This window comes from Saccoglossus kowalevskii, unplaced genomic scaffold (genome assembly GCF_978046115.1).
Source record: "Saccoglossus kowalevskii unplaced genomic scaffold, keSacKowa6.1 SCAFFOLD_24, whole genome shotgun sequence".
NCBI lineage: Eukaryota > Metazoa > Hemichordata > Enteropneusta > Harrimaniidae > Saccoglossus > Saccoglossus kowalevskii.
The window spans coordinates 5,362,238-5,381,356 of NW_028188618.1; the positions used below are offsets into that span (position 1 = coordinate 5,362,238).

At 43.5% G+C, this 19,119-nt stretch overlaps 1 non-coding gene and 57 pseudogenes across 1 annotated transcript; all 58 read right to left on the bottom strand.

Moving 5' to 3' along the window:
* Positions 1-312: 312 nt before the first annotated feature.
* Positions 313-432, bottom strand: LOC146727749 (5S ribosomal RNA; annotated as a pseudogene).
* A 96-nt stretch (positions 433-528) lies between these two features.
* LOC146727750 (5S ribosomal RNA) lies at positions 529-647 on the bottom strand (annotated as a pseudogene).
* A 96-nt stretch (positions 648-743) lies between these two features.
* Positions 744-863, bottom strand: LOC146727751 (5S ribosomal RNA; annotated as a pseudogene).
* A 494-nt stretch (positions 864-1,357) lies between these two features.
* On the bottom strand, positions 1,358-1,477 carry LOC146727752 (5S ribosomal RNA; annotated as a pseudogene).
* A 96-nt stretch (positions 1,478-1,573) lies between these two features.
* LOC146727753 (5S ribosomal RNA) lies at positions 1,574-1,693 on the bottom strand (annotated as a pseudogene).
* Positions 1,694-1,789: 96 nt separating this feature from the next.
* LOC146727754 (5S ribosomal RNA) lies at positions 1,790-1,909 on the bottom strand (annotated as a pseudogene).
* A 96-nt stretch (positions 1,910-2,005) lies between these two features.
* Positions 2,006-2,125, bottom strand: LOC146727755 (5S ribosomal RNA; annotated as a pseudogene).
* Positions 2,126-2,339: 214 nt separating this feature from the next.
* LOC146727756 (5S ribosomal RNA) lies at positions 2,340-2,459 on the bottom strand (annotated as a pseudogene).
* Positions 2,460-2,555: 96 nt separating this feature from the next.
* LOC146727757 (5S ribosomal RNA) lies at positions 2,556-2,675 on the bottom strand (annotated as a pseudogene).
* Positions 2,676-2,771: 96 nt separating this feature from the next.
* On the bottom strand, positions 2,772-2,891 carry LOC146727758 (5S ribosomal RNA; annotated as a pseudogene).
* A 526-nt stretch (positions 2,892-3,417) lies between these two features.
* LOC146727759 (5S ribosomal RNA) lies at positions 3,418-3,537 on the bottom strand (annotated as a pseudogene).
* Positions 3,538-3,966: 429 nt separating this feature from the next.
* Positions 3,967-4,086, bottom strand: LOC146727760 (5S ribosomal RNA; annotated as a pseudogene).
* A 96-nt stretch (positions 4,087-4,182) lies between these two features.
* On the bottom strand, positions 4,183-4,302 carry LOC146727761 (5S ribosomal RNA; annotated as a pseudogene).
* Positions 4,303-4,398: 96 nt separating this feature from the next.
* LOC146727762 (5S ribosomal RNA) lies at positions 4,399-4,518 on the bottom strand (annotated as a pseudogene).
* Positions 4,519-4,614: 96 nt separating this feature from the next.
* LOC146727763 (5S ribosomal RNA) lies at positions 4,615-4,734 on the bottom strand (annotated as a pseudogene).
* A 327-nt stretch (positions 4,735-5,061) lies between these two features.
* Positions 5,062-5,181, bottom strand: LOC146727764 (5S ribosomal RNA; annotated as a pseudogene).
* Positions 5,182-5,277: 96 nt separating this feature from the next.
* On the bottom strand, positions 5,278-5,397 carry LOC146727765 (5S ribosomal RNA; annotated as a pseudogene).
* Positions 5,398-5,493: 96 nt separating this feature from the next.
* LOC146727766 (5S ribosomal RNA) lies at positions 5,494-5,613 on the bottom strand (annotated as a pseudogene).
* A 96-nt stretch (positions 5,614-5,709) lies between these two features.
* On the bottom strand, positions 5,710-5,829 carry LOC146727767 (5S ribosomal RNA; annotated as a pseudogene).
* Positions 5,830-6,156: 327 nt separating this feature from the next.
* On the bottom strand, positions 6,157-6,276 carry LOC146727768 (5S ribosomal RNA; annotated as a pseudogene).
* A 96-nt stretch (positions 6,277-6,372) lies between these two features.
* Positions 6,373-6,492, bottom strand: LOC146727769 (5S ribosomal RNA; annotated as a pseudogene).
* Positions 6,493-6,588: 96 nt separating this feature from the next.
* On the bottom strand, positions 6,589-6,708 carry LOC146727770 (5S ribosomal RNA; annotated as a pseudogene).
* Positions 6,709-6,922: 214 nt separating this feature from the next.
* LOC146727771 (5S ribosomal RNA) lies at positions 6,923-7,042 on the bottom strand (annotated as a pseudogene).
* Positions 7,043-7,138: 96 nt separating this feature from the next.
* Positions 7,139-7,258, bottom strand: LOC146727772 (5S ribosomal RNA; annotated as a pseudogene).
* A 307-nt stretch (positions 7,259-7,565) lies between these two features.
* On the bottom strand, positions 7,566-7,685 carry LOC146727773 (5S ribosomal RNA; annotated as a pseudogene).
* Positions 7,686-7,781: 96 nt separating this feature from the next.
* On the bottom strand, positions 7,782-7,901 carry LOC146727774 (5S ribosomal RNA; annotated as a pseudogene).
* Positions 7,902-7,997: 96 nt separating this feature from the next.
* LOC146727775 (5S ribosomal RNA) lies at positions 7,998-8,117 on the bottom strand (annotated as a pseudogene).
* A 214-nt stretch (positions 8,118-8,331) lies between these two features.
* Positions 8,332-8,451, bottom strand: LOC146727776 (5S ribosomal RNA; annotated as a pseudogene).
* Positions 8,452-8,547: 96 nt separating this feature from the next.
* LOC146727777 (5S ribosomal RNA) lies at positions 8,548-8,667 on the bottom strand (annotated as a pseudogene).
* Positions 8,668-8,763: 96 nt separating this feature from the next.
* On the bottom strand, positions 8,764-8,883 carry LOC146727778 (5S ribosomal RNA; annotated as a pseudogene).
* A 96-nt stretch (positions 8,884-8,979) lies between these two features.
* Positions 8,980-9,099, bottom strand: LOC146727779 (5S ribosomal RNA; annotated as a pseudogene).
* A 96-nt stretch (positions 9,100-9,195) lies between these two features.
* On the bottom strand, positions 9,196-9,315 carry LOC146727780 (5S ribosomal RNA; annotated as a pseudogene).
* Positions 9,316-9,531: 216 nt separating this feature from the next.
* Positions 9,532-9,651, bottom strand: LOC146727781 (5S ribosomal RNA; annotated as a pseudogene).
* Positions 9,652-9,747: 96 nt separating this feature from the next.
* LOC146727782 (5S ribosomal RNA) lies at positions 9,748-9,867 on the bottom strand (annotated as a pseudogene).
* A 96-nt stretch (positions 9,868-9,963) lies between these two features.
* On the bottom strand, positions 9,964-10,083 carry LOC146727783 (5S ribosomal RNA; annotated as a pseudogene).
* Positions 10,084-10,587: 504 nt separating this feature from the next.
* On the bottom strand, positions 10,588-10,707 carry LOC146727784 (5S ribosomal RNA; annotated as a pseudogene).
* A 957-nt stretch (positions 10,708-11,664) lies between these two features.
* LOC146727785 (5S ribosomal RNA) lies at positions 11,665-11,784 on the bottom strand. Its single transcript, XR_014928649.1, has one exon. It is a non-coding gene; the product is annotated as a 5S ribosomal RNA (ribosomal RNA).
* Positions 11,785-11,998: 214 nt separating this feature from the next.
* Positions 11,999-12,118, bottom strand: LOC146727786 (5S ribosomal RNA; annotated as a pseudogene).
* Positions 12,119-12,214: 96 nt separating this feature from the next.
* LOC146727787 (5S ribosomal RNA) lies at positions 12,215-12,334 on the bottom strand (annotated as a pseudogene).
* Positions 12,335-12,854: 520 nt separating this feature from the next.
* Positions 12,855-12,974, bottom strand: LOC146727788 (5S ribosomal RNA; annotated as a pseudogene).
* A 312-nt stretch (positions 12,975-13,286) lies between these two features.
* LOC146727789 (5S ribosomal RNA) lies at positions 13,287-13,406 on the bottom strand (annotated as a pseudogene).
* A 96-nt stretch (positions 13,407-13,502) lies between these two features.
* LOC146727790 (5S ribosomal RNA) lies at positions 13,503-13,622 on the bottom strand (annotated as a pseudogene).
* A 312-nt stretch (positions 13,623-13,934) lies between these two features.
* On the bottom strand, positions 13,935-14,054 carry LOC146727791 (5S ribosomal RNA; annotated as a pseudogene).
* A 96-nt stretch (positions 14,055-14,150) lies between these two features.
* On the bottom strand, positions 14,151-14,270 carry LOC146727792 (5S ribosomal RNA; annotated as a pseudogene).
* A 701-nt stretch (positions 14,271-14,971) lies between these two features.
* On the bottom strand, positions 14,972-15,091 carry LOC146727793 (5S ribosomal RNA; annotated as a pseudogene).
* A 312-nt stretch (positions 15,092-15,403) lies between these two features.
* LOC146727794 (5S ribosomal RNA) lies at positions 15,404-15,523 on the bottom strand (annotated as a pseudogene).
* A 97-nt stretch (positions 15,524-15,620) lies between these two features.
* Positions 15,621-15,740, bottom strand: LOC146727795 (5S ribosomal RNA; annotated as a pseudogene).
* Positions 15,741-16,043: 303 nt separating this feature from the next.
* LOC146727796 (5S ribosomal RNA) lies at positions 16,044-16,163 on the bottom strand (annotated as a pseudogene).
* Positions 16,164-16,259: 96 nt separating this feature from the next.
* Positions 16,260-16,379, bottom strand: LOC146727797 (5S ribosomal RNA; annotated as a pseudogene).
* A 96-nt stretch (positions 16,380-16,475) lies between these two features.
* LOC146727798 (5S ribosomal RNA) lies at positions 16,476-16,595 on the bottom strand (annotated as a pseudogene).
* A 97-nt stretch (positions 16,596-16,692) lies between these two features.
* Positions 16,693-16,812, bottom strand: LOC146727799 (5S ribosomal RNA; annotated as a pseudogene).
* A 303-nt stretch (positions 16,813-17,115) lies between these two features.
* On the bottom strand, positions 17,116-17,235 carry LOC146727800 (5S ribosomal RNA; annotated as a pseudogene).
* A 96-nt stretch (positions 17,236-17,331) lies between these two features.
* On the bottom strand, positions 17,332-17,451 carry LOC146727801 (5S ribosomal RNA; annotated as a pseudogene).
* A 526-nt stretch (positions 17,452-17,977) lies between these two features.
* LOC146727802 (5S ribosomal RNA) lies at positions 17,978-18,097 on the bottom strand (annotated as a pseudogene).
* Positions 18,098-18,193: 96 nt separating this feature from the next.
* On the bottom strand, positions 18,194-18,313 carry LOC146727803 (5S ribosomal RNA; annotated as a pseudogene).
* Positions 18,314-18,409: 96 nt separating this feature from the next.
* Positions 18,410-18,529, bottom strand: LOC146727804 (5S ribosomal RNA; annotated as a pseudogene).
* A 95-nt stretch (positions 18,530-18,624) lies between these two features.
* Positions 18,625-18,744, bottom strand: LOC146727805 (5S ribosomal RNA; annotated as a pseudogene).
* A 96-nt stretch (positions 18,745-18,840) lies between these two features.
* LOC146727806 (5S ribosomal RNA) lies at positions 18,841-18,960 on the bottom strand (annotated as a pseudogene).
* Positions 18,961-19,119: the final 159 nt, after the last annotated feature.

The following is a 19,119-nucleotide window of genomic DNA, read 5'->3' on the forward strand; positions in this document are numbered from 1 at the left end:
CTGAATATTCGTTCGAATTGTATGTCATTTAATGCTACGGCTAGGCAAAAAATCATGGGAAAAAGTTAGTATGTAATGTGGAATAAAAATGTTGATGAGCCTACTACACGTGATATTCTCAGCCGGTCTCCCAAGCAAGTACCATCCACGTCCGGTTAGCTTAACTTTAGTGATCAGACGAGAACTGGTGTATTCTGCATTGGTTTGACAGTAGGCTGAATATTCGTCAGAATTGAATGTCGTTTCACGCTTTGGCTAGGCAAAAAATCCCGGGAAAAAGTCGGTATATACGGTAGAATCAAAATGTTCGTCAGCCTACTGCACGTGGTATTCCCAGCCGGTCTCCCATGCAAGTACTAACCACACCCGATGCAGCTTAACTTCAGTGATCAGACGAGAACTGGTGTATTCTGCAATGGTTTGGCAGTAGGCTGAATTATCGTCGGAATTGGATGACATTTAATGCTACGGCTAGAAAAATAATCATTGGAAAATCTTAGTATGCAATGTGGAATCAAAATGTTGATAAGCCTACTGCACGTGGTATTCCCAGCCGGTATCCCATGCATGTACTAACCATGTCCGGTGAGCTTAACTTCAGTGATCGGACGAGAACTGGTGTATTCTGCAATGGTTTGGCAGTAGGCTGAATATTTGTCGAAATTGGATTTCAATTAATGCTTCGGCTAGGCAAAAAATCACGGGAAAAAGATAGTATGTATGGTGGAATAAAAATGTTGATAAGCCTACTGCACGTGGTATTCCCAGCCGGTCTCCCATGCAAGTACTAACCACGCCCGATGCAGCTTAACTTCAGTGATCAGACGAGAACTGTTGTATTCTGCAATGGTTTGGCAGTAAGCTGAATAGTCGTCGGAATTGGATGTAATTTAATACTTCGGCTAGGCAAAAAATCCCGGGAAAAAGTTAGTATGTATGGTGGAATAAAAATGTTGATGAGTCTAATGCACATGGTATTCCAGGCCGGTCTCCCATGCAACCACGCCCGATGCAGCTTAACTTCAGCGCTCGTACGAGAACTGGTTTATTCTGCAACGGTTTGGCAGTAGGCTGAGTGCTTCGTCTAGGCAAAAAATCTTGGGAAAAAGTTAGTATGTAATGTGGAATAAAAATGTTGATGAGCCGACTGAACGTGGTTTTCCCAGCCGGTCTCCCGTGCAAGTACTAACCACGCCCGATGCGCCTTAACTTCTGTGATCGGACGAGAACTGGCGTATTCTACAATGGTTTGGCAGTAGGCTGAATATTCGTCGGAATTGGATGTAATTTAATACTTCGGCTAGGCAACAAATCCCGGGAAAAAGATTGTATGTACGGTGGAATAAAAATGTTGATAAGCCTACTACTCGTGGTATTCCCAGCCGGTCTCCCATGTAAGTACTAAAGATGCCCAATGCAGATTAACTTCAGTGATCGGACGAGAACTGGTGTATTCTGCATTGGTTTGGCAGTAGGCTGAATATTCGTCGGAGTTGGATGTAATTTAATACTTCGGCTAGGCAACAAATCCCGGGAAAAATTTAGTATGTACGGTGGAATAAAAATGTTGATAAGCCTACTGCAGATGGTATTCCCAGCCAGTCTCCCATGCAAGTACTAACCATGCCCGATGCAGATTAACTTCAGTGATCGGACGAGAACTGGCGTATTGTGCAATGGTTTTGCAGTAGGCTGAATATTCGTCGGAATTGGATGTCATTTAATGCTACGGCTAGGCAAAAAATCATAGGTAAAAGTTAGTATGTAATGTGGAATAAAAATGTTGATGAGCCTACTGTACGTGGTATTCCCAGCCGGTCTCCCATGCAAGTACTAACCACACCCGATACAGCTTAACTTCAGTGATCGGACAAGAACTGGTGTGTTCTGCAATGGTTTGACAGTAGGCTGAATATTCGTCAGAATTGCATGTCGTTTAACGCTTCGGCAAGGCAAACAATCGCGAGAAAAAGTTGGTATGTACGGTGGAATAAAAATGTTGATAAGCCTACTGCACATGGTATTCCCAGCCGGAATCCCATGCAAGTACTAACCACGCCCGATGCAGCTTAACTTCAGTGGTCGGACGAGAACTGGTGTATTCTGCAATGGTTTGGCAGTAGGCTGGATATTCGTCGAAATTGGATGTAATTTAATACTTCGGCTAGGCAAAAAATCCCGGGAAAAAGTTAGTATGTATGGTGGAATAAAAATGTTGATGAGCATAATGCACGTGGTATTCCCAGCCAGTCTCCCATGCAAGTACTAACCACGCCCGATGCAGCTTAACTTCAGTGATCGGACGAGAACTGGTGTATTCTGCAATAAAAATGTTCATCAGCCTACTGCACGTGGTATTCCCAGCCGGTCTCCCATGCAAGTACTAACCACGCCCGATGCAGCTTAACTTCAGTGATCGGACGAGAACTGTTGTATTCAGCCTTGGTTTGGCAGTAGGCTGAATATTCGTCGGAATTGGATGTCATTTAATGCTACGGCTAGGCAAAAAATCATGGGTAAAAGTTAGTATGTAATGTGGAATAAAAATGTTGATGAGCCTACTGCACGTGGTATTCCCAGCCGGTCTCCCATGCAAGTACTAACCACGCCCGATACAGCTTAACTTCAGTGATCGGACGAGAACTGGTGTATTCTGCAATGGTTTGGCAGTAGGCTGAATATTCGTTGGAATTGGATGTCATTTAATGCTACGGCTAGGCAAAAAATCATAGGAAAAAGTAAGTATGTAATGTGGAATAAAAATGTTGATGAGCCTACTGCACATGGCATTCCCAGCCGGTCTCCCATTCAAGTACTTACCACGTCCGATGCAGCTTAACTTCAGTGATCGGACTTGAACTGGTGAATTATGCAATGGGTTGGCAGTAGGCTGAATATTCGTCGGAATTGGATGTCGTTTATGCTTCGGCTATGCAAAAAATCCCGCGAAAAAGTTAGTATGTACGGTGGAATAAAAATGTTGATGATCCTACTGCATGTAGTATTCTCAGCCGGTCTCCCATGCAAGTACTAACCACGTCCAGTGGGCTTAACTTCAGTGATCGGAGGAGAACTGGTGTATTCTGCAACGGTTTGTCAGTAGGCTGAATATTCGTCGGAATTTATTGTAATTTAATACTTCGGCTAGGCAAAAAATCCCGGGAAAAAGTTAGAATGTACGGTGGAATAAAAATGTTGATGAGCCTAATGCTCATGGTATTCCCAACCGGTCTCCCATGCAAGCACTAAGCACGCCCGATGCAGCTTAACTTCAGCAATCAGACAAGAACTGGTGTATTCTACAATGGTTTGGCAGTAGGCTGAATATTCGTTCGAATTGTATGTCATTTAATGCTTCGTCTAAGCAAAAAATCATAGGAAAAAGTTAGTATGTAATGTGGAATAAAAATGTTGATGGGCCTACTGCACGTGGTATTCCCAGCTGGTCTCTCATGCAAGTACTGTCCACGCCCGATGCAGCTTAACTTCAGTGATCGGACGAGAACTGGTGTATTCTGCAATGTAGTGGCAGTAGGCTGAATATTCGTCGGAATTGGATGTCATTTAATGCTACGGCTAGGCAAAAAATCATGGGAAAAAGTTAGTATGTAATGTTGAATAAAAATGTTGATGAGCCTACTGCACGTGATATTCTCAGCCGGTCTCCCAAGCAAGTACTAACCACGTCTGGTTAGCTTAACTTCAGTGATCAGTCGAGAACTGGTGTGTTCTGCAATGGTTTGACAGTAGGCAGAATATTCGTCAGAATTGCATGTCGTTTAACGCTTCGGTAAGGCAAAAAATCCCGGGAAAAAGATGGTATGTACGGTGGAATAAAAATGTTGAGAAGCCTATTGCACATGGTATTCCCAGCCGGTCTCCCATGCAAGTACTAACCACGCCCGATGCAGCTTAACTTCAGTGATCGGACGAGAACTGGTGTATTCTGCAATAAAAATGTTCATAAACATACTGCACGTGGTATTCCCAGCCGGTCTCCCATGCAAGTACAAGCCACGTCCGATGCAGCTTAACTTCAGTGATCGGACAAGAACTGGTGTATTCTGCAATGGTTTGGCAGTAGGCTGAATATTCGTCGGAATTGGATGTCATTTAATGCTACGGCTAGGCAAAAATTCATAGGAAAAAGTATGTATTTAATGTGGAATAAAAATGTTGATGAGCCTACTGCACATGGCATTCCCAGCCGGTCTTCCATTCAAGTACTTACCACGTCCGATGCAGCTTAATTTCAGTGATCGGACGAGAACTGGTGTGTTCTGCAATGGTTTGGCAGTAGGCTGAGTATTCGTCAGAATTGGATGTCGTTTAACGCTTTGGCTAGGCAAAAAATCTCAGGAAAAAGTTGGTATATACGGTAGAATCAAAATGTTGATAAGCCTACTGCACGTGGTACTCCCAGCAGGTCTCCCATGCAAGTACTAACCACGCCCGATGCAGCTTAACTTCAGTGATCGGACAAGAAGTTGTGTATTCTGCAATGGTTTGGTAGTAGGCTGAATATTCCTCTGAATTGGATGTAATTTAATACTTCGGCTAGGCAACAAATCCCGGGAAAAAGATGGTATGTACGGAGGAATAAAAATGTTGATAAGCCTACAGCACGTGGTATTCCTAGCCGGTCTCCCATGCAAGTACAATCCATGCCCGATGCAGATTAACTTCAGTAATTGGACGAGAACTGGTGTATTCTGCATTGGTTTGGCTGTAGGCCAAATATTTGTCAAAATTGTATGTAATTTAATGCTTCGTCTAGGCAAAAAATGATGGGAAAAAGTTAGTATGTAATGTGGAATAAAAATGTTGATGAGCCTACTGCAAGTGGTATTCCCAGCCGGTCTCCCATGCAAGTACTAACCACGCCCGATGCAGCTTAACCCAATGCAGCTTAACTTCTGTGATCAGACGAGAACTGGTGTAATCTGCAATGGTTTTGCTGTAGGCTGAATATTCGTCGGAATTGGATGTCATTTAATGCTACGGCTAGGCAAAAAATCATGGGTAAAAGTTAGTATGTACGGTGGAATAAAAATGTTCATCAGCCTACTGCACGTGGCATTCCCCGCCGGTCTCCCATGCAAGTACTGACCACGCCCGATGCAGCTTAACTTCAGTGATCGGACGAGAACTGGTGTATTCTGCAATGGTTTGGCAGTAGGCTGAGTATTCGTCAGAATTGGATGTCGTTTAACGCTTTGGCTAGGCAAAAAATCTCAGGAAAAAGTTGGTATATACGGTAGAATCAAAATGTTGATAAGCCTACTGCACGTGGTACTCCCAGCAGGTCTCCCATGCAAGTACTAACCACGCCCGATGCAGCTTAACTTCAGTGATCGGACAAGAAGTTGTGTATTCTGCAATGGTTTGGTAGTAGGCTGAATATTCCTCTGAATTGGATGTAATTTAATACTTCGGCTAGGCAACAAATCCCGGGAAAAAGATGGTATGTACGGAGGAATAAAAATGTTGATAAGCCTACAGCACGTGGTATTCCTAGCCGGTCTCCCATGCAAGTACAATCCATGCCCGATGCAGATTAACTTCAGTAATTGGACGAGAACTGGTGTATTCTGCATTGGTTTGGCAGTAGGCTGAATATTCGTTGCAATTGGATGTCATTTAATGCTTCGGTTAGGCAAAAAATCATGGAAAAATGTTAGTATGTACGGTGGAATAAAAATGTTCATCAGCCTACTGCACGTGGCATTCCCCGCCGGTCTCCCATGCAAGTACTGACCACGCCCGATGCAGATTAACTTCAGTGATCGGACGAGAACTGGTGTATTCTGCAATGGTTTGGCCGTAGGCCAAATATTTGTCAAAATTGTATGTAATTTAATGCTTCGTCTAGGCAAAAAATGATGGGAAAAAGTTAGTATGTAATGTGGAATAAAAATGTTGATGAGACTACTGCAAGTGGTATTCCCAGCCGGTCTCCCATGCAAGTACTAACCACGCCCGATGCAGCTTAACCCGATGCAGCTTAACTTCTGTGATCAGACGAGAACTGGTGTAATCTGCAATGGTTTTGCTGTAGGCTGAATATTCGTCGGAATTGGATGTCATTTAATGCTACGGCTAGGCAAAAAATCATGGGTAAAAGTTAGTATGTACGGTGGAATAAAAATGTTCATCAGCCTACTGCACGTGGCATTCCCCGCCGGTCTCCCATGCAAGTACTGACCACGCCCGATGCAGCTTAACTTCAGTGATCGGACGAGAACTGGTGTATTCTGCAATGGTTTGGCCGTAGGCCTAATATTTGTCAAAATTGTATGTAATTTGATGCTTCGTCTAGGCAAAAAATGATGGGAAAAAGTTAGTATGTAATGTGGAATCAAAATGTTGATAAGCCTACTGCACGTGGTATTCCCAGCCGGTCTCCCATGCAAGTACTAACCACGCCCGATGCAGCTTAACTTCAGTGATCGGACGAGAACTGGTGTATTCTGCTGTTGTTTGGCAGTTGCCTGAATATTCGTCGGAATTGGATGTAATTTAGTACTTCGGCTAGGCAAAAAATCTCGGGAAAAAGTTAGTATGTACCGTGGAATAAAAATGTTGATGAGCATAATGCACGTGGTATTCTCAGCCGGTCTCCCATGCAAGTACTGACCACGCCCGATGCAGCTTAACTTCAGTGATCAGTCGAGAACTGGTGTGTTCTGCAATGGTTTGACAGTAGGCAGAATATTCGTCAGAATTGCATGTCGTTTAACGCTTCGGTAAGGCAAAAAATCCCGGGAAAAAGTTGGTATGTACGGTGGAATAAAAATGTTGAGAAGCCTATTGCACATGGTATTCCCAGCCGGTCTCCCATGCAAGTACTAACCACGCCCGATGCAGCTTAACTTCAGTGATCGGACGAGAACTGGTGTATTCTGCAATAAAAATGTTCATAAACATACTGCACGTGGTATTCCCAGCCGGTCTCCCATGCAAGTACAAGCCACGTCCGATGCAGCTTAACTTCAGTGATCGGACAAGAACTGGTGTATTCTGCAATGGTTTGGCAGTAGGCTGAATATTCGTCGGAATTGGATGTCATTTAATGCTACGGCTAGGCAAAAAATCATAGGAAAAAGTATGTATTTAATGTGGAATAAAAATGCTGATGAGCCTATTGCACATGGCATTCCCAGCCTGTCTCCCATTCAAGTACTTACCACGTCCGATGCAGCTTAATTTCAGTGATCGGACGAGAACTGGTGTGTTCTGCAATGGTTTGGCAGTAGGCTGAGTATTCGTCAGAATTGGATGTCGTTTAACGCTTTGGCTAGGCAAAAAATCTCAGGAAAAAGTTGGTATATACGGTAGAATCAAAATGTTGATAAGCCTACTGCACGTGGTACTCCCAGCAGGTCTCCCATGCAAGTACTAACCACGCCCGATGCAGCTTAACTTCAGTGATCGGATGTTGTGTATTCTGCAATGGTTTGGTATTAGGCTGAATATTCCTCTGAATTGGATGTAATTTAATACTTCGGCTAGGCAACAAATCCCGGGAAAAAGATGGTATGTACAGAGGAATAAAAATGTTGATAAGCCTACAGCACGTGGTATTCCTAGCCGGTCTCCCATGCAAGTACAATCCATGCCCGATGCAGATTAACTTCAGTAATTGGACGAGAACTGGTGTATTCTGCATTGGTTTGGCAGTAGGCTGAATATTCGTTGCAATTGGATGTCATTTAATGCTTCGGTTAGGCAAAAAATGATGGGAAAAAGTTAGTATGTAATGTGGAATCAAAATGTTGATAAGCCTACTGCACGTGGTATTCCCAGCCGGTCTCCCATGCAAGTACTAACCACGCCCGATGCAGCTTAACTTCAGTGATCGGACGAGAACTGGTGTATTCTGCTGTTGTTTGGCAGTAGCCTGAATATTCGTCGGAATTGGATGTAATTTAGTACTTCGGCTAGGCAAAAAATCCCGGGAAAAAGTTAGTATGTACCGTGGAATAAAAATGTTGATGAGCCTAATGCACGTGGTATTCTCAGCCGGTCTCCCATGCAAGTACTGACCACGCCCGATGCAGCTTAACTTCAGTGATCAGTCGAGAACTGGTGTGTTCTGCAATGGTTTGACAGTAGGCAGAATATTCGTCAGAATTGCATGTCGTTTAACGCTTCGGTAAGGCAAAAAATCCCGGGAAAAAGTTGGTATGTACGGTGGAATAAAAATGTTGAGAAGCCTATTGCACATGGTATTCCCAGCCGGTCTCCCATGCAAGTACTAACCACGCCCGATGCAGCTTAACTTCAGTGATCGGACGAGAACTGGTGTATTCTGCAATAAAAATGTTCATAAACATACTGCACGTGGTATTCCCAGCCGGTCTCCCATGCAAGTACAAGCCACGTCCGATGCAGCTTAACTTCAGTGATCGGACAAGAACTGGTGTATTCTGCAATGGTTTGGCAGTAGGCTGAATATTCGTCGGAATTGGATGTCATTTAATGCTACGGCTAGGCAAAAAATCATAGGAAAAAGTATGTATTTAATGTGGAATAAAAATGTTGATGAGCCTATTGCACATGGCATTCCCAGCCTGTCTCCCATTCAAGTACTTACCACGTCCGATGCAGCTTAACTTCAGTGATCGGACGAGAACTGGTGTGTTCTGCAATGGTTTGGCAGTAGGCTGAGTATTCGTCAGAATTGGATGTCGTTTAACGCTTTGGCTAGGCAAAAAATCTCAGGAAAAAGTTGGTATATACGGTAGAATCAAAATGTTGATAAACCTACTGCACGTGGTACTCCCAGCAGGTCTCCCATGCAAGTACTAACCACGCCCGATGCAGCTTAACTTCAGTGATCGGACGAGAAGTTGTGTATTCTGCAATGGTTTGGTAGTAGGCTGAATATTCCTCTGAATTGGATGTAATTTAATACTTCGGCTAGGCAACAAATCCCGGGAAAAAGATGGTATGTACGGAGGAATAAAAATGTTGATAAGCCTACAGCACGTGGTATTCCTAGCCGGTCTCCCATGCAAGTACAATCCATGCCCGATGCAGATTAACTTCAGTAATTGGACGAGAACTGGTGTATTCTGCATTGGTTTGGCAGTAGGCTGAATATTCGTTGCAATTGGATGTCATTTAATGCTTCGCATAGGCAAAAAATCATGGGTAAAAGTTAGTATGTACAGTGGAATAAAAATGTTCATCAGCCTACTGCACGTGGCATTCCCCGCCGGTCTCCCATGCAAGTACTGACCACGCCCGATGCAGCTTAACTTCAGTGATCGGACGAGAACTGGTGTATTCTGCAATGGTTTGGCCGTAGGCCTAATATTTGTCAAAATTGTATGTAATTTAATGCTTCGTCTAGGCAAAAAATGATGGGAAAAAGTTAGTATGTAATGTGGAATAAAAATGTTGATGAGCCTACTGCAAGTGGTATTCCCAGCATCGGTCTCCCATGCAAGTACTAACCACGCCCGATGCAGCTTAACTTCAGTGATCGGACGAGAACTGGTGTATTCTGCAATAAAAATGTTCATAAGCCTACTGCACGTGGTATTCCCAGCCGGTCTCCCATGCAAGTACAAGCCACGTCCGATGCAGCTTAACTTCAGTGATCGGACGAGAACTGGTGTATTCTGCAATGGTTTGGCAGTAGGCTGAATATTCGTCGGAATTGGATGTCATTTAATGCTACGGCTAGGCAAAAAATCATAGGAAAAAGTAAGTATGTAATGTGGAATAAAAATGTTGATGAGCCTACTGCACATGGCATTCCCAGCCGGTCTCCCATTCAAGTACTTACCACGTCCGATGCAACTTAACTTCAGTGATCGGACGAGAACTGGTGTGTTCTGCAATGGTTTGGCAGTAGGCTGAGTATTCGTCAGAATTGGATGTAGTTTAACGCTTTGGCTAGGCAAAAAATCCCGTGAAAATGTTGGTATGTACGGTGGAATAAAAATGTTGATAAGCATACTGCAAGTGGTATTCCCAGCCGGTCTCCCATGCAAGTACTAACCACGCCCGATGCAGCTTAACTTCAGTGATCGGCCGAGAACTGGTGGATTCTGCAATGGTTTGGTAGTAGGCTGAATATTCGTCGGAATTGGATGTCGTTTATGCTTCGGCTATGCAAAAAATCCCGCGAAAAAGTTAGTATGTACGGTGGAATAAAAATGTTGATGATCCTACTGCATGTAGTATTCTCAGCCGGTCTCCCATGCAAGTACTAACCACGTCCAGTGGGCTTAACTTCAGTGATCGGAGGAGAACTGGAGTATTCTGCAACGGTTTGTCAGTAGGCTGAATATTCGTCGGAATTTATTGTAATTTAATACTTCGGCTAGGCAAAAAATCACGGGAAAAAGTTAGAATGTACGGTGGAATAAAAATGTTGATAAGCCTAATGCACATGGTATTCCCAGCCGGTCTCCCATGCAGCTTAACTTCAGCAATCGGACAAGAACTGGTGTATTCTGCAACGGTTTGGCAGTAGGCTGAATATTCGTTCGAATTGTATGTCATTTAATGCTTCGTCTAAGCAAAAAATCATAGGAAAAAGTTAGTATGAAATGTGGAATAAATATGTTGATGGGCCTACTGCACGTGGTATTCCCAGCCGGTCTCTCATGCAAGTACTGTCCACGCCCGATGCAGCTTAACTTCAGTGATCGGACGAGAACTGGTGTATTCTGCAATGTAGTGGCAGTAAGCTGAATATTCGTCGGAATTGGATGTCATTTAATGCTACGGCTAGGCAAAAAATCATGGGAAAAAGTTAGTATGTAATGTGGAATAAAAATGTTGATGAGCCTACTGCATGTGATGTTCTCAGCCGGTCTCCCAAGCAAGTACCAACCACGTCCGGTTAGCTTAACTTTAGTGATCAGACGAGAACTGGTGTATTCTGCATTGGTTTGGCAGTAGGCTGAATATTCGTCAGAATTGGATGTCGTTTAACGCTTTGGCTAGGCAAAAAATCCCGGGAAAAAGTTGGTATATACGGTAGAATCAAAATGTTGATGAGCCTGCTGCACGTGATATTCTCAGCCGGTCTCCCAAGCAAGTACCAACCACGTCCGGTTAGCTTAACTTCAGTGATCGGACGAGAACTTATGTATTCTGCATTGGTTTGGCAGTAGGCTGTATATTCGTCGGCATTGGATGTAATTTAATACTTCGGCTAGGCAAAAAATCCCGGGAAAAAGTTAGTATGTATGGTGGAATAAAAATGTTGATGAGCCTAATGCACATGGTATTCCAGGCCGGAATCCCGTGCAAGTCCTAACCATGCCCAATGCGGCTTAACTTTAGTGATCGGACGAGAACTGGTGTATTCTGCATTGGTTTGGCAGTAGGCTGAATATTCGTCGCAATTGGATGTCATTTAATGCTTCGGTTAGGCAAAAAATCATGGGAAAATCTTAGTATGCAATGTGGAATCAAAATGTTGATAAGCCTACTGCACGTGGTATTCCCAGCCGGTATCCCATGCATGTACTAACCATGTCCGGTGAACTTAACTTCAGTGATCGGACGAGAACTGGTGTATTCTGCAATCGTTTGGCAGTAGGCTGAATATTTGTCGAAATTGGATTTCAATTAATGCTTCGGATAGGCAAAAAATCACGGGAAAAAGATAGTATGTATGGTGGAATAAAAATGTTGATAAGCCTACTGCACGTGGTATTCCCAGCCGGTCTCCCATGCAGGTACTAACCACGCCCGATGCAGCTTAACTTCAGTGATCGGACGAGAACTGGTGTATTCTGCAATGGTTTGGCAGTAGGCTGGATATTAGTCGGAATTGGCTGTAATTTAATACTTCGACTAGGCAAACAATCCCGGGAAAAAGTTAGTATGTACGGTGGAATAAAAATGTTGATGAGCCTACTGCACGTGGTATTCCCAGCCGGTCTCCCGTGCAAGAACTAACCACGCCCTATGCGGCTTAACTTCAGTGATCGGACGAGAACTGGTGTATTCTGCAATAAAAATGTTCATCAGCCTACTGCATGTGGTATTCCCAGCCGGTCTCCCATGCAAGTACTAACCAAGCCTGATGCCGCTTAACTTCAGTGATCGGACGAGAACAGGTGTATTCTGCAATGGTTTGGCAGTAGGCTGAATATTCGTCGGAATTGGATGTCATTTAATGCTACGGCTAGGCAAAAAATCATAGGAAAAAGTTAGTATGTAATGTGGAATAAAAATGTTGATGAGCCTACTGCACGTGGCATTCCCAGCCGGTCTCCCATTTAAGAACTTACCACGTCAGATGCAGCTTAACTTCAGTGATCGGACGAGAACTGGTGTGTTCTGCAATGGTTTGGCAGTAAGCTGAATATTCGTCGGAATTGGATGTAATTTAATACTTCGGCTAGGCAAAAAATCCCGGGAAAAAGTTAGTATGTATGGTGGAATAAAAATGTTGATGAGTCTAATGCACATGGTATTCCAGGCCGGCCTACCATGCAACCACGCCCGATGCAACTTAACTTCAGTGATCGTACGAGAACTGGTTTATTCTGCAACGGTTTGGCAGTAGGCTGAATATTCGTCCGAATTTTATGTCATTTAATGCTTCGTCTGGGCAAAAAATCATGGGAAAAAGATAGAATGTAATGTTGAATAAAAATGTTGATGAGCCTACTGCACGTGATATTCTCAGCCGGTCTCCCAAGCAAGTACTAACCACGTCCGGTTAGCTTAACTTCAGTGATCAATCAAGAACTAGTGTATTCTGCAATGGTTTGGCAGTAGGCTGAATATTCGTCAGAATTGAATGGAGTTTAACGCTTTGGCTAGGCAAAAAATCCCGGAAAAAAGTTGGTATATACGGTAGAATCAAAATGTTGATAAGCCTACTGCACGTGGTACTCCCAGCAGGTCTCCCATGCAAGTACTAACCACGCCCGATGCAGCTTAACTTCAGTGATCGTACGAGAACTAGTGTATTCTGCAATGGTTTGGCAGTAGGCTGAATATTCCTCTGAATTGGATGTAATTTAATACTTCGGCTAGGCAACAAATCCCGGGAAAAAGATGGTATGTACGGAGGAATAAAAATGTTGATAAGCCTACAGCATGTGGTATTCCTAGCCGGTCTCCCATGCAAGTACAATCCATGCCCGATGCAGATTAACTTCAGTAATTGGACGAGAACTGGTGTATTCTGCATTGGTTTGGCAGTAGGCTTAATATTCGTTGCAATTGGATGTCATTTAATGCTTCGGTTAGGCAAAAAATCATGAAAAAATGTTAGTATGTACGGTGGAATAAAAATGTTCATCAGCCTACTGCACGTGGCATTCCCCGCCGGTCTCTCATGCAAGTACTGTCCACGCCCGATGCAGCTTAACTTCAGTGATCGGACGAGAACTGGTGTATTCTGCAATGTAGTGGCAGTAAGCTGAATATTCGTCGGAATTGGATGTCATTTAATGCTACGGCTAGGCAAAAAATCATGGGAAAAAGTTAGTATGTAATGTGGAATAAAAATGTTGATGAGCCTACTGCACGTGATGTTCTCAGCCGGTCTCCCATGCAAGTACTAACCACGCCCGATGCACCTTAACTTCAGTGATCGGACGAGAACTGGTGTATTCTGCTATGGTTTTGAAGTAGCCTGAATATTCGTCGGAATTGGATGTAATTTAGTACTTCGGCTAGGCAAAAAATCCCGGGAAAAAGTTAGTATGTATGGTGGAATAAAAATGTTGATGAGCCTAATGCACACGGTATTCCCAGCCGGTCTCCCATGCAAGTCCTGACCACGCCCGATGCAGCTTTACTTCAGTGATCGGACAAGAACTGGTGTATTCTGCAATGGTTTGGCCGTAGGCTGAAGATTTGTCCGAATTGTATGTAATTTAATGCTTCGTCTAGGCAAAAAATCAAGAGAAAAATTTAGTATGTATGGTGGAATAAAAATGTTCATCAGCCTACTGCACGTAGTATTCCCAGCCGGTCTCCCATGCAAGTACTAACCACGCCCGATGCAGCTTAAGTTCAGTGATCGGACGAGAACTGGTGTATTCTGCTATGGTTTGGCAGTAGGCTGAATATTCATCGGAATTAGATGTAATTTAATACTTCGGCTAGGCAACAAATCCCGGGAAAAAGATGGTATGTACGGAGGAATAAAAAAGTTGATAAGCCTACTGCACGTGGTATTCCTAGCCGGGCTCCCATTCAAGTACAATCCATGCCCGATGCAGATTAACTTCAGTGATCGGACGAGAACTGGTGTATTCTGCATTGGTTTGGCAGTAGGCAGAATATTCGTCGCAATTGGATGTCATTTAATGCTTCGGTTAGGCAAAAAATCATGGAAAAAAGTTAGTAAGTATGGTGGAATAAAAATGTTCATCAGCAAGTACTAACCACGCCCGATGCAGCTTAACTTCAGTGATCGGACGAGAACTGGTGTATTCTGCTATGGTTTGGTAGTAGGCTGAATATTCGTCAGAATCGGATGTAATTTAGTACATCGGCTAGGCAAAATATCCCGGGGAAAAAGGTATTATATACAGTGGAATAAAAATGTTGATGAGCCTAACGCACTTGGTATTCCCAGCCGGTCTCCTATGCAAGTACTAACCACGCCCGATGCAGCTAAACTTCAGTGATCGGACGAGAACTGGTGTATTCTGCAATGGTTTGTCAGTAGGCTGAATATTCGTCGGAATTGGATGTAATTTAATTCTTCAGCTAGGCAAAAAATCCCGGGAAAAAGTTAGTATGTATGGTGGAATAAAAATGTTGATGAGCCTAATGCACATGGTATTCCAGGCCGGTCTCCCATGCAACCACGCCCGATGCAGCTTAACTTCAGTGATCGGACGAGAACTGGTGTATTCTGCAATGTTTGGCAGTAGGCTGAATTATCGTCGGAATTGGATGTCATTTAATGCTATGGCTAGACAAATAATCATGGGAAAAAGTTAGTATGCAAAGTGGAATCAAAATGTTGATAAGCCTTCTGCACGTAGTATTCCCAGCCGGTCTCCCATGCAAGTACTAACCACGCCCGATGCAGCTTAAGTTCAGTGATCGGACGAGAACTGCTGTATTCTGCTATGGTTTGGCAGTAGGCTGAATATTCATCGGAATTATATGTAATTTAATACTTCGGCTAGGCAACAAATCCCGGGAAAAAGATGGTATGTACGGAGGAATAAAATAGTTGATAAGCCTACTGCACGTGGTATTCCTAGCCGGTCTCCCATGCAAGTACAATCCATGCGCGATGCAGATTAACTTCAGTGATCGGACGAGAACTGGTGTATTCTGCATTGGTTTGAAAGTAGGCTGAATATTCGTCGCAATTGGATGTCATTTAATGCTTCGGTTAGGCAAAAAATCATGGAAAAAATTTAGTAAGTATGGTGGAATAAAAATGTTCATCAGCCTACTGCACGTGGTATTCCAAAACGGTCTCCCATGCAAGTACTAACCACGCCCGATGCAGCTTAACTTCAGTGATCGGACGAGAACTGGTGTATTCTGCTATGGTTTGGCAGTAGGCTGAATATTCGTCGGAATCGGATGTAATTTAGTACATCGGCTAGGCAAAATATCCCGGGGAAAAAGGTATTATATACAGTGGAATAAAAATGTTGATGAGCCTAACGCACTTGGTATTCCCAGCCGGTTTCCTATGCAAGTACTAACCACGCCCGATGCAGCTTAACTTCAGTGATCGGACGAGAACTGGTGTATTCTGCAATGGTTTGTCAGTAGACTAATTTTCGTCGGAATTGGATGTAATTTAATACTTCGGCTAGGCAAAAAATCCCGGGAAAAAGTTAGTATGTATGCTGGAATAAAAATGTTGATGAGCCTAATACACATGGTATTCCAGGCCGGTCTCCCATGCAACCACGCCCGATGCAGCTTAACTTCAGTGATCGGACGAGAACTGGTGTATTCTGCAATGTTTGGCAGTAGGCTGAATTATCGTCGGAATTGGATGTCATTTAATGCTATGGCTAGACAAATAATCATGGGAATAAGTTAGTATGCAAAGTGGAATCAAAATGTTGATAAGCCTACTGCACGTGGTATTCTCAGCCGGTCTCCCATGTAAGTACTAACCACGCCCGATGCACCTTAACTTCAGTGATCGGACGAGAACTGGTGTATTCTGCTATGGTTTGGCAGTAGGCTGAATATTCATCGGAATTAGATGTAATTTAATACTTCGGCTAGGCAACAAATCCCGGGAAAAAGATGGTATGTACGGAGGAATAAAAATGCTGATAAGCCTACTGCACGTGGTATTCCTAGCCGGTCTCCCATGCAAGTACTAACCACGCCCGATGCAGATTAACTTCAGTGATCGGACGAGAACTGGTGTATTCTGCTATGGTTTGGCAGTAGGCTGAATCTTCGTCGGAATTGGATGTAATTTAGTATTTCGGCTAGGCAAAAAATCCCGGGAAAAAGATGGTATGTACGGAGGAATAAAATAGTTGATAAGCCTACTGCACGTGGTATTCCTAGCCGGTCTCCCATGCAAGTACTAACCACGCCCGATGCAGCTTAACTTCAGTGATCGGACGAGAACTGGTGTATTCTGCTATGGTTTGGCAGTAGGCTGAATATTCGTCGGAATCGGATGTAATTTAGTACATCGGCTAGGCAAAATATCCCGGGGAAAAAGGTATTATATACAGTGGAATAAAAATGTTGATGAGCCTAACGCACTTGGTATTCCCAGCCGGTTTCCTATGCAAGTACTAACCACGCCCGATGCAGCTTAACTTCAGTGATCGGACGAGAACTGGTGTATTCTGCAATGGTTTGTCAGTAGACTAATTTTCGTCGGAATTGGATGTAATTTAATACTTCGGCTAGGCAAAAAATCCCGGGAAAAAGTTAGTATGTATGCTGGAATAAAAATGTTGATGAGCCTAATACACATGGTATTCCAGGCCGGTCTCCCATGCAACCACGCCCGATGCAGCTTAACTTCAGTGATCGAACGAGAACTGGTGTATTCTGCAATGTTTGGCAGTAGGCTGAATTATCGTCGGAATTGGATGTCATTTAATGCTATGGCTAGACAAATAATCATGGGAATAAGTTAGTATGCAAAGTGGAATCAAAATGTTGATAAGCCTACTGCACGTGGTATTCTCAGCCGGTCTCCCATGTAAGTACTAACCACGCCCGATGCACCTTAACTTCAGTGATCGGACGAGAACTGGTGTATTCTGCTATGGTTTGGCAGTAGGCTGAATATTCATCGGAATTAGATGTAATTTAATACTTCGGCTAGGCAACAAATCCCGGGAAAAAGATGGTATGTACGGAGGAATAAAAATGCTGATAAGCCTACTGCACGTGGTATTCCTAGCCGGTCTCCCATGCAAGTACTAACCACGCCCGATGCAGATTAACTTCAGTGATCGGACGAGAACTGGTGTATTCTGCTATGGTTTGGCAGTAGGCTGAATCTTCGTCGGAATTGGATGTAATTTAGTATTTCGGCTAGGCAAAAAATCATGGGAAAAAGTTAGTATGTAATGTGGAATAAAAATGTTGATGAGCCTACTGCACGTGATATTCTCAGCCGGTCTCCCATGCAAGTACTAACCACGTCCGGTGAGCTTAATTTCAGTTATCGGTCGAGAACTGGTGTATTCTGCAATGGTTTGTCAGTAGGCTGAAAATTCGTCGGAATTGGATGGCATTTAAAGCTTCAGCTAGGCAAAAAATCCCGGTAAAAAGTTAGTATGTACGGTGGAATAAAAATTCTAATGTGCCTACTGCACGTAATATTCTCAGCCGGTCTCCCATACAAGTACTAACCACGTCCGGTTAGCTTAACTTCAGTGATCAGACGAAAACTGGTGTATTCTGCAATGCTCTGGCAGTAGGATGAAAATTCGTCGGAATTGGTTGACATTTAATGCTTCGGCTAGGCAAAAAATTATGGGAAAAAGTTAGTATGTACGGTGAAATAAAAATGTTGATGAGCCTACTGCACGTGGTATTCCCAGCCGGTCTCCCGTGCAAGTACTAACCACGTCCGATGGAGCTTAACTTCAGTGAACGGACGAGAACTGGTGTATTCTGCAATGGTTTAGCAGTAGGCTGAATATTTGTCGGAATTGGATTTCAATTAATGCTTCGGCTAGGCAAAAAATCACGGGAAAAAGATAGTATGTATGGTGGAATAAAAACGTTGATAAGCCTACTGCACGTGGTATTTGCAGCAGGTCTCCCATGTAAGTACTGGCCACGCCCGATGCAGCTTAACTTCAGTGATCGGACGAGAACAGCTGTATTCTGCAATGGTTTGCCAGTAGGCTGAATATTCGTCGGAATTGGATGTAATTTAATACTTCGGCTAGGCAAAAAATCCCGGGAAAATGTTAGTATGTATGGTGGAATAAAAATGTTGATGAGCCTAATGCACATGGTATTCCCAGGCGGTCTCCCATGCAAGTACTATACACGCCCGATGCAGCTTAACTTCAGTGATCGAACGAGAACTGGTGTATTCTGCAATGGTTTGGCAGTAGGCTGAATATTCATCGGAATTGGATGTAATTTAATACTTCGGTTAGGCAACAAATCCCGGGAAAAGATGGTATGTACGGAGGAATAAAAATGTTGATAAGCCTACTGCACGTGGTATTCCTAGCCGGTCTCCCATGCAAGTACTCGCCACGCCCAATGCAGCTTAACTTCAGTGATCGGACGAGAACTGGTGTATTCTGCATTGGTTTGGCAGTAGGCTGAATATTTGTTGCAATTGGATGTCATTTAATGCTTCGGTTAGGCAAAAAATCATGGAAAAATGTTAGTATGTACGGTGGAATAAAAATGTTCATCAGCCTACTGCACGTGGCATTCCCCGCCGGTCTCCCATGCAAGTACTGACCACGCCCGATGCAGCTTAACTTCAGTGATCGGACTAGAACTGGTGTATTCTGCAATGTTTTGTCAGTAGGCTGAATATTCGTCGGAATTGGATGTAATTTAATACTTCAGCTAGGCAAAAAATCTCGGGAAAAAGTTAGTATGTATGGTGGAATAAAAATGTTGATGAGCCTAATACACATGGTTTTCCAGGCCGGTCTCCCATGCAACCACGCCCGATGCAGCTTAACT